Genomic DNA, 11,173 nt, shown 5'->3' with positions numbered 1-11,173 from the left:
AAGATGATAAAAGGTTGTCCTGGCTTTTAGAGTAATGTGATTTGAGGAGCAAATAGGCCAAAAAATTAGGAATAATGAAAGGGAGAGGCCACGGGACTTTCATCAAACTGTTGGACCTCCAGTGCTCCCTTGCTGATTTAATACTGTACCTGCAGCTTGCAAACACTTGTGAGTTTTATAGTGTTTAAAATCTTTTGCCTGCTTGTGCCATTAACCTTTAATTAGCCATCTGCTTGAAAAGGTTCTCTCTAATTGACACTGGTAATTTTCAAACTAGGACCTACAGGGATAATAACCAAGAAAGCAAACAGACAGGAAGCCCTGCCTTTTTGGTCCTTTTTACTCCTTCATCAGATTGAAGAAAAGCAAACAACCCTGTGCAGGAAGAAATAAATAAATCAAAACAAAACTGAGAATCCCCCCAACCCCGCTGGTACATGTCATCCCCTGGCCGTGAATCTCCGTGCTAGGGCGAGGCTGCCGGCTGTGAGGTGCTGGACGCGTCTTCCTGCAAGGTTCAGAAGGAATAACTCTGGCACAGGGAAAAAGGCACCCTGCAAGAAGACTGCGGCCTGACGCACGAGTCCTGGTGCAGGCTTCCATTCCTCCTCGGGAGACCCGGCGTCGGGACTCCGCTCTCTTTGACCCAGCGGAGCCGACGGCGGCACCGTCCCCGCCGCGGCCTACAGCCCCCACAGCGCCTCGCGCCGCCGCCCGGATGCCGCGCATGCGCGCCGCTTTCCAGAGCGGCGCGTGGGGCTGCCGGGTCGGGGCCGGGCGCCTGCCCTGTGGGGACAGCGCGGCGGGAGGGCGGGCGGCGGCGCCGCGGAAGAGAACGGGTGAGTGTCGGCGGGCTTGCCGCGGCCGAGCTGGGGGTGGCGGGCAGAGCCGGGCGACTGGGGTCCTGCCATCGGGCGGGAGGGCTCGGCGGGCCGTCCCTCACCCTCCGGGGCTGTCAGCCCTACTCAGGCTCCCCAGTAATGGTGTCGTCACCTGCGAGGCGCTGCACGCGCACCTCACCCCTCCCTGCGCCGCTGCCGCGCCTCTCGGGCGGGACGGGACTAACGCCGCCGGGGCGGCGCTGCGGCCGGGGCAGCGTGTGGGGTGAGCGGCCGGTCTCCGCTCCCCGGCCCCTTCCCGAGCGGGGAGGGACCCCTCCTCCCCGGTCCCCGCTCACCTGCTGCGCTGACGCAGGGTCTGGGCTCCGCCGAGTGACTCATGTTGTGCTCTGCTTCAGCGTCAGGGTTGGCTGGGGCACGTTCTCCCTGTGGGCGTGCTCCGCCCGCTCCCTCGGCTTTGCCCTGTCTCCCCGTACCCCCGCTCCCTCCTGCTCCCCGGGATATACCTCTCCCGAAACCTGCCTTTTCTCTTCCCCGTGCCTCTGACCCTCAGGTGGTCTCGTCCATCCGGCACCGCCATCCTCATCTGCCCTCCACGCCTGCGTCTTTTCGGAGGTGCCCCAAAGGAGAGACAGTCTGTCTCCCGTCTGGCTGGGTGGAAGGAGCAGTCAGGAAACAGGGCTGGAAACATGGCAGTACCCTCCGGGCAGTGGGCACAGACAGACACGGTGCAGGCCCTGTGATTGTCAGCTGTAACAAATGTTAGAAGGAAGTCGGGAGACAAATGCAATTCCTGGTACCCGGTGATGTAAATTCAAGGGAGTTAAGAATTGCAGTGACGTGGATTTAAATCTCTTTGCAGGCAGTGGCTGTGGGCTCTGGGACAGCTGGTGCCTCTTCGCAGAGCTGGTAAGGGTAGGACAGGGGAGTTTTCTTCCCTGTGCCTGCTTTTTGCCCTTCCTCATTTTTTTTTTTTTGAGTGATGTCTGAATTTAGGCAGGTACTTTCCTTCTAAACAAGTGCATTCCGGTGTTGGATGTGGGATATTTGTGTGATGTCATAGCTTCCTACTTCGTGATGTCTCAGCCGTGATCTGTATGGCTTGCTGTGATGTTTGAGTGGGGGGAGAGCGGTGGGCATAAAGTAATAAGTGCCTTGAGGAAGTGGAGAATCCTTTAGTGCTAATACATGGGAGAGAGAAGCATTCTGACTGGAATTAAGAACAGTAGGCACGCAGTAGTGAGGGGCTGGATCTTAAAATCACTCAAGAAGGAACCACTAGCATAGCAGGAGCGAGGCACTGCTGTGCTTTTGCTGAGTTGTTGATGGGAATACAGTTCTTTGCTGGATAATCTGAATTCTAGATTATTTCTTCAGCTGCTTACAGAGTCGAATGGTGTGCTGGAAAGAAAGAGTCACTGGAATGAAGATCTATTTCATTATGTATTTCTGGATCCACACATTGTGTTTGTGGCTTTCCCTATGCAGAAACAAAGGTTGGATTCCTACACTGGAAAATTTGTGAGCTAAAAAGAAAGGAAGAGTCTGAGAAGAAGCATGACATGTCAGGGTGGGGACTGCTTGTGTCATATTAATATAAAGTTATGTTAATTCTGTATTTAACAGATTTAAATGACAGGTGCCACCTTTCTTAATTCCAGTTTAGGGTAATGTTTTCATACTGTGTCTTAGTAATCTTGGGGAGATACGTTTCATAGTGACTTCCTCGGAAGAAGGGCGATGGGAATCCATGAGGGGCAGCAGAGAGGAGGAAGTCACGTTTCTGGAGGAAGTGCACTGGTCAGGGGATGATAGGGTTAATATCAACTAATAGGAGAGGTGAGGGAAGCACAGCACACCTGCTCAGGACTGAAATGATTCTCCAGTTTTGGGGTCTCTGGTAATGTAATTTAGTTTTTTCTTCTTTGATGTGCTTTTAACCTGTTGCTTGCTTTCCTGCAAGGTGGTACCTTTTGCAAATACTAGGACCCTGACAATCTTAAAAGATAGGCAAAAATATTTACCTTTTTAAAATCAGTGTCTCTTAACTGAGGTGGTATGTTAATGGTGGAGGTTATTGGTTAAGGGATCTGCATGAAATGAGCTGTCAGCCTCAGCCCTGTTCATAGTGAACTGGTTTGTGCATTGCAGAATTGTTTACCATGTTTGTTGTTCAGCACACTTTACCAAGGGGATCGGTGAGCTCGCTCCTCCCAAGTGGTACTGCATCTGAGGTTGTAACTCTTTAGGAGATAGAGAGGAGGGTGTCTATCTTCCTGGTTGTTAATTGCAAACTGCTTGCCAAAAACATGAGAAGGAGAGGAAAACTTTAGAAACTAAATCCTAAGGAGTATTGCAACTTTGTCTTCAGTGATAAAGGTAAAGCATCTGATATTTTGGTCCTGCAGCTCTTCTGGCTAGATCAGTGGTGATCCTAGATCCTGCCCTAGCTCAAGTAGGTAGGATGAACAGACTCTGCAATTGTCGAGTAAAATGAGGTAGACAAATAGCTTAGTTGTATATAGTGAGCAGTGTCCCAAGTGCCCCTCAGGAGATGGAGAGGCATGGGCACTTCAGGTTTGTACCCTCAGCAGCACAGAGACTTGTTTAAACTTTTGTCTATGCCAACTTCATCACATGGTCAAGATTTTAGATACCTAAAGTTTATACAGGGTAAGTATCTGGGAGTACTGGGGAAAATCTCGCTTGTCAGCTGTGTTACTGTTGACACCAGGTGGGGAAGAGAAGGATGTCCTGCCACATCTGTTTTGTTTCTGAGGAAGTCTCAGCTTTTTTTCCAACTGGAGTGCAACAAGTTGTATTGGTAGCAGAGCAATTCTGTTTCTGACTTAAGGAAACCAAAACAACCTAGGAGAAATCAAAACACACTCGTTTTATGAGAGAGCAGGAAAGAAGATAGCATATTGGTATTAACCTGACTGCAAGAACTGTTGGCACTGCCCAGTCAGTGCAGTATTTCTTGGCTGGGAAGAGCCTGATGATTCAGAGGTGAAAGAAAATGTCCATAACCCAACAGCCCTTATGTTCTGCAAAAGAAATCTTCCTGATGGGGGATTTGTCTTGTTTAGTTACAAATGTTAATCAACATTAATGATCCTTTTTTTTAATCTTTTTTTTTTCCTTCCCCCCCTTCTGAGTTACCAAGTTATCTTCTGTGCCTATAAATTTCTGCAGGAACAAGATCCAAGTCTAACATGATATGCTAGATAAGAGCTTTGCAAACAGTCCCAACAGGTGTTTTGGGTGTTACCAGACTCTTTAGAAAGTTGAGTGCTGGAAAGACAGAGCCCTAAAGGAGAAAAGTTCTTGAGTGGTGCAGTTACTTTCCTTTTTCCAGAGCCAAATGCAGTGAGACCCACTTAGAGACCTCCTAAGTGAATCTGATGGGGTTTTGGCTGACACTAGAGCAAACAGCTACAGGAGTGTGACCTGAATCGAGCCTTTCTTGCACCTCACTAAGAGAATGGCAGACCCTGGCAGCTAAGGCTTTGCAGATCTGACATGGGTGGTATCAAGGATGAGCCATTCTTCAGGTTGTTTTTCCTTTGTCATTAGGAACAATAGGATGAGACCAGCTTGAGAATCACTCGTGGGGTGAGCCTATGGGGACAGGGCTGGCACTGGAGGTGATGGAGAGAGCCTTGGAGGTCACAGCCTCTCACTGCTCAGGGTAGGAATGTCATATAAAAGACATAATATTTATCCTTATAAGACTGTCAGTAGTGTCTTTCAGCCTTTCTTTGATGGGTATAATCCTGCATCTCTAGCAGAAGCATTTTCTTTCAAACTTCTGTATAGCAAATAAAACTGGACAGTTGCTGTTACCTTTCAGAAATGTCTTCTAAATAGTTTGCATAGCTACAGAAAGTTATGAACCAGAGGGTAATAAACCACTTCTGGAGAGTTTTGGGGAAAATTAGTTTCTGTAGAGTTCTGCAGAAGTGCCCTGGTCCTGCACCCTGCTTACTTGGGTGCAGAAATTGGCTCTCATGGAAGACACATTTTGTTCCTCTTTAGACACTAATCCAAAACCTTTGAATTATATTTGTACAGCAGTGTTTAACGTGGAATTGCCTTTACCATGAGCCTTGAAGACCACAGCAATTGCAGACCTGCCTTTTGGCATGCATGTGTTTTCTCCTCTCAGTGTTGGAAGCAAGGAAATTTTGCTGTGCAGTGAGAGTGGACACTGTCTGATTTGCATCCTGGCATTATTTTGCCATCTTTGTTCAATGGAGATTTAAAAAAGCCCACAACTGTTGTTCCAGTGCTTGATCTATTGTAATCCTCCTGTGTGAGATGGGAGGAGCACCATGTTCCCATCACATATCCTCTTGGAGCACTGGGAAAGGTGAAACTCCTCCTTTTCTGATCCTGGGTCCTGGCAGAAAAGAGCTACTCCACAGCAGTGCAGTTCATGCTTGGTAGGCAGCTAGTGTCTGCTGTGTAAGGATTGACACCCTCTGCTTTCCAGGGCTGCAAGTGTGGTAGCTGTTGTTGGAAGATGGGGAATCAGCAGAGCCATAAGTAAATTTGGCTCTGGTTTGTTGTGTAGTTTTATTCCTGAGCCACATGGGGGAAGCCTTTGTTATCTCCAGATTTTAGAAGTAAGACCTTCAGCTTTTTCCTGCATGAAGGATCAACTGTCTGTTTTGAATCCAAATAAATAAAAGGCAGTTCTGTTCTGAAAAGAAAACATGCTGATATGTAGGTTATCTGCATTCCACCTAAGTAGTTATTGTGTAGGGAGTTTTTTTATAGGCAAGCTTGATGACACGTCCAGCTACGATCAGGAAGTCCAGCTGTGGTCTGTCTGTCTGTCCAGTGTGAAAGTGGCAGGAACCAGGATTCCGCTTTTTCACATCCTTATTTTCAAAATGGAGATTACATGGATATGAAACTGGAAGTTCCTTGTTCTGTTCCCTTTCTGTTAACTGGAAATGGCTCCACAGCTCTGGCTCCGGTGGGATGCACTCCCATCACAGCCCGCAGACCTGCAGGGCACCGCTGAGCTCACGGAGCAGAGCTGCTGCATGGAAGTGCCTCTTGGGCACATTTCTTTGTGGAATTAGATTTGCCACGTGGCCAGGAGTCCACAAGTGGCTTTATGGCAGGAGACAGAGTTCCAGTTTACTTCTTGTTGTCTCTGTTGCATGTGGCTCTAATAGTGTCCTGGTGCAGCTGGGAGGAGGCACTTTGCCCCCTTACACTCCCGCAGGCAGTATGTGATCCCAGCTGGAGACTGGGCAGCACTGGAGTCCCCATGACGCCTCAGCAGTCAGCAGCTTGCCTGGCTCTGCAAGGCTGTCACAGCCTTCACCTTTACTGGTCTCCAGGTCTCGTGTCCCCCTTTCTAGGCCTGAAGGAAGCTTTTGTTTTATCTCAGATTATTTTTCCCTGGTACAATAAAGTGGGCTGAGGGCAGTTCAAGTCCCCCAGCTTTTCATTCCAAGTCACATTGCAGAAAGCAAGCATGAAGGATACCACCCCAGCACCTCCTGCCTGGGTCTGCAGTGTGTTGCTCCACACAGTGTGAGGCTGGCTGTGGTTTGTGAAGCAGGTCCTGGAGTGACCCAGGTTCACCAAGGCCAAATTGACTCCATAAGCGGGAGTTGGCATGTGTCAGGGTCTCGTGGGATTCTGCATCCCTTAAACATCCAGGGTGCTGAGGGGCAAGGGGCAGGGATTATCTGCATCTTGCCCACTCCTTACTCAGGTGTGTGGCTGCGCTTTGCTCTCTTACCTGCCTGTTTGTAAAGCTGGAGTTTTCTGGCTGTATGTGCAAAGCAAATATTGACTCGTGGGACTAGAGGCATTTGCAGCTCTGGGATAGGCCTCGGGCAGAGCTGATGGGGGAAGGGATGGCAAAGGGCTTCCTGCTGAGAGCACCCCTGCTGCCATTCATTGGGCACCATCGGGATTTGAAGTAAGAAAGCAAAGCTCTCCAGGTGTGAGAGGAGGGAAATGAGCTTCCTCCTTCCGTACCAGGGCTGATTTTTGTCTGACTTTCAGTCTCAGTGTCAAATTGGGCGCAGTCTACTTGGGATTTTAAAAGGTGGGCTGGAAGAGGTTTCTATAACTAGACCTAATGTGTGGCCTGCAGATGAGTACTGTGGCTCTTCTCTCTTCCAAAACACACTGCATTTTTGTTTTGTTTTTTAATAAAGGAAAGGAATAGAGAGCTGAGGGAACCCACTGACGGTCCAGAGGTGGCAGTGGGATGCTGTGCTGTGCAGTGTTGATTGGTGTCCAAATTAAGTATGATGGAAAGAAGAGTGTTTCCCCATGCTAGCTTATGGTCAGAGGAAATACTGTATATGCTGTTCCTATGCCAGTGGATGAAAATAATTCTAGAAATAATTGTCATGCTTGTCCTGGTCCTTCTCTGACATTCACTGACAGCTCCTGCAAAGTCCCTGGCTTTCAGCATACAAAAGCATTACTTTGTAAAACGTTTGTTTTCCACACAGTTTGTTGCTTTTTGGGGGTGACTTTTTGGTGGATTCTTTTTTGTTGTTGCTATAATGAGCAGAGGAAGCACACTCCTAGGAAGGAGTTTCTGTCCCAAAATAAAGATCTTATTGAAAGGCTCCTGACAGCATCGTTTCATGCCTGGCACATCCAGGCATTACCACAGCAAGCTGAAGTGGAGGTCACTTGCCAAAAGCGGCCAAGCAAGTAAAACGTAGGCAGCAGGAGATTGTTACCTGGTGTCTGCAAGAAGGCAAGTAACTGAAACCTCTCATATCACAGCTGTGTAGAACAGCAAGCATCTCCAGAGGAGGTTTGGTATTGCTAAGTGGCAGTAAATTTGCAGGCCTCCTTTGGAAACATCAATTTCCAGAGGACACCTACGCTGGAAAAGAAACTAATCGGATATAATCCTGCACAGAGTGTATTTGCAGCTCTGACAAAGGTGTTGCAACTGGACTGCTTCCAGTAGCTGTACCTGCTGCTGATGGTGTGCTTCCCTCGCAGCCTTCCTTTTCAGGTAACAGGCTGTCATTAGAGCTGTCTTCTAGCAGGCTGGAGTCCTTGGTGTTGGGATGTGGTTTAGGGCCTGAACTCAAAAAGTAAAGCTGCAAATAACAGGTGCCATTTGCATTTTCACAAAAATTGGGTTTTCTTCAAAGCATGAAGACTGCCTGTTGTGTGATCAAAATTGCTTTGTATAGGAAACTTCTATTGCCTTTAAACATGGGAGATGCTTCTTAGTGCACGGGTGAAAACTGGCTTCAGTTTGAGAGTTGGAAGTGTTTGGGAGTTGCCATTAATATTTCTTGGGTCCAACATGATTTTCCTTTGTGTCCTTTACTGTTGCAAGTTTTCAGAAATGCAGATAACACAGCTAAGCCAGCTGTAGGGTTTTCATGCATGCAACTTCACAAGCTTCATGGGAGCCCCTTTTGTTACCTGCTGTCTCCTGGCTTGGAGAGTTTGAGTTGCTGTAGGTTTATATACTTCAGTCAAAGGAAAGAACTTACTGTATCAGTTCCACATGGTAGATCTCCTCCTGGCTTGCTCTGTGTGGTGCCTGGCTGTGCCAGGGAGCCTTCCTCCCAGTTCCTGTGGTGCTTGTCTGGAGGCACAGTGGGAAGGGGCAGAAAGCAGGGTGCTGGAAGACATACAGGGTTGGCACAATGGCCTCAACACCTTCTCTGGGAGACAGTGGGCTCAGTGGGCAGTCCCCAGCACACCGCCTCATTGTGCCCCAGCAGGAGCCTTCTGTTGGGGTGATTCACGCTGCCCTTCCGCACACTCCAGTGCCAGCAAGGTGAGCCTCTCCTGCTCTCCCTGGGCCCGTTGCAGATGGGTGCTTGCAGGAAGGTTTCTATAGGAACCAGAGGCAGGAAAAACCTGCCCACCAAGTTCAGTGCTCTAATGCCGGGACTTGAGGGCAGGCGCTGGAGGGATCTCCAGTGAGGCAGAGGCCAGCCTGCGGTGAGGATGACGTGGACAAGGGAGGGTGTTTACCCCTGCAGAGGAGGCCTAGGCCTCTTGTACAGGGAGTTTTCTGATCTGCACACCCAGCACAGCAGGTTGGTTCAGCATTGTGCATGCCATGGAGGTTAACAGCGACCGAGGGGGGTCCCTGCTCACAAGCTGGAGGCTCTGGGCAGGGATTCAGAGCACAGGTAACGAGAAGCATGGCAGTAGCATGGCAGGTGCACTGGCTGGAACAGTGACTGCAGTGCTAATAATAGCCACTGGAAACAGGGTTAACTGGGCTGAGGGAAGCCAGGGAGAAGGACACCTTACAGGCTCAGGAGCGGAGCAGCCGTACTGCCACGTAAAAGGAGCACGCTGGTGCTCACTTAGTAATTCTTGTTATGGCTTCAGCTACTGAGGGAGAAGTTGGTGCTGAGAGAGCAAGTGGGGCTAGAGTGATGGGAAGCAGACAGCTTACAGAACTTGTGGGTAGGCGACTGGCCGTTGTATGGACAATGCTGCTTCTCCAAAACAAAAGCTGAGCATTTTCTTGTTTGGTTTTTCTGTCTTTCTTTTGGCCTGGAGACTTGATGTCAGCGGATCAGACTGTCTGTTCACCTGTGCCAGCCTTTCTCATGCAGAGAGTTGTTTAAATCTAGGAGGAAGAAGTCTTATCATTTGATGTCTTCTCAGACACAGATGCTTTTTATGCTGTTGCAGGGTTTTACAGATGTGAATCTTGGAGTGCTGTGGCAAGCTACGTTCAGCCCACACGTGCTCACTGGTAGGCTCACTGAGATGCAAAGGCAATATAACCCTCTGCTTCTGAGCACTATAAACAAATCAGGACCTGCTGGATGAATCCCTGGGGTTCTTCTATTAGTGGTGTGGAGTCATAAGTAGCTTTACTGGAAAGGGGAAGCTGGAAAACACATCCCTGGCATGCAAATGTTAGTTTTTCCCAGGTTCTTTCCCAAGTAAGTACAAGTGACTGATATATTCCAGCACTGGCTTTATCTGCTTGGTAGAGGTGGCTCTTGCTGTCTCCCACACAGAGAGTTATAAGGTTGATCTTAAAGTCCAAAATCTCTCTCACTGATTGCTGAACTATTCCATTGTTCTCCTGGAAAACCCCTATAAAAGTCTGCTGTGAACTGGTATCAGGAAAGTAGGGAGGAGAGCTATGCAGGCTGCTTCATCATCTGAGCTCTGTCCCTTTATCTAGTTTGGAGGATCCTGGCTCTTTGCAGAGGTACACAGTAGCACATTCTCTACATCCTAGCCCAGTTCACACAGAAAATCCTTGTCAAAGCTTTCCCAGCTCCCTTCAGAGAGCTGTATTCCACACTTTGCGCCTGTGGCTTGTGGTGCTACTACTGAAATATGTTTCACACTTGTTGCATCTATTAATATCCTCTTAAACCCTCTTCCCCATGCCAATCCCTTCTCTGTGGGGAGTGTGTTCAGTGAATGATGATGTATGGTATGGTGTTTTAGTATTGATAATTAAACACGGCACTCGGAATATGTGATGGAAAAGCTGATGAAAGGTGACTTGATTTTTGACATGGTTTCAGTCAGTGCTGTTACTGCCACAGAGAGTTTGGTAAATGATAGTGTGTTTTCTCTAGCTGATGGGTAAGTATGAAACCAAGAGGAAATTCCTGTCTCTGTGAGACCTCACCTGGAGCACTGCATCCAGCTCTGGGGTTCCCTGTACAGAAAAGATGTAGAGATCTTGGAGCAAGCAAGTCCAGAGGAGGCCATGAAGATGATTGAGGGCTGGAGCAGCTCTCCTATGAAGACAGGCCGAGAGAGTTGGGCTTGTTCAGCCTGGAGAAGAGAAGGCTCTGGGGTGACCTAATTGCAGTGTACTAATACTTAAAGGGGTCCTACAGGAAAGTGGGAGATGGACTGTTCACCAGGGAGTGTAGTGATAGGACAAGGGGCAATGGCTTTAAGCTGAAAGAGGGAAGGTTTAGATTAGACATAAGGAAGAAATTCTTTACTCTGAGGGTGGTGAGGCACTGGAACAGGCTGCCCAGAGAGGCTGTGGAAGTCCCACGCCTGGAGACGTTTAAGGCCAGGTTTGATGGGGCTTTGGGCAATTTGGGCTACTGGAGGGTGTCCCTGCATGTAGCAGGGGGTTGGAACTAGATGATCTTTGAGGTCCCTTCCAACCCAAAGCATTCTATGATTCTATGAATTTAATTTTCCTCTGGGAAGTTGTGAGGATTCTGTTTTCCCTTCCATGTTTTTACATGCTAATTGAATTCTCCCATCACCTTTTTTTTTCCCCTTTTTATAACAGGATAGTGACCTCTGACCTCTGAGAACAGCATTTCTGGGCCAGCACCCAACCTCTGCAACACAGCCTTACTGAC

The 11,173-nt window shown here is 48.6% G+C and overlaps 1 long non-coding RNA gene across 1 annotated transcript; it reads left to right on the top strand.

Annotated features, from left to right (window-relative positions):
- The first annotated feature begins 808 nt into the window (after positions 1–808).
- Positions 809–11,173, top strand: LOC311205302. Its single transcript, XR_014618147.1, has 3 exons — positions 809–839; positions 1,702–1,748; positions 11,101–11,173. It is a non-coding gene; the product is annotated as an uncharacterized lncRNA (long non-coding RNA).

The sequence above is a fragment of the Gallinula chloropus genome (genome assembly GCF_964237585.1).
Source record: "Gallinula chloropus genome assembly, chromosome: 1".
Lineage (NCBI taxonomy): Eukaryota > Metazoa > Chordata > Aves > Gruiformes > Rallidae > Gallinula > Gallinula chloropus.
This window is presented reverse-complemented; position numbering and strand designations above follow the sequence as displayed.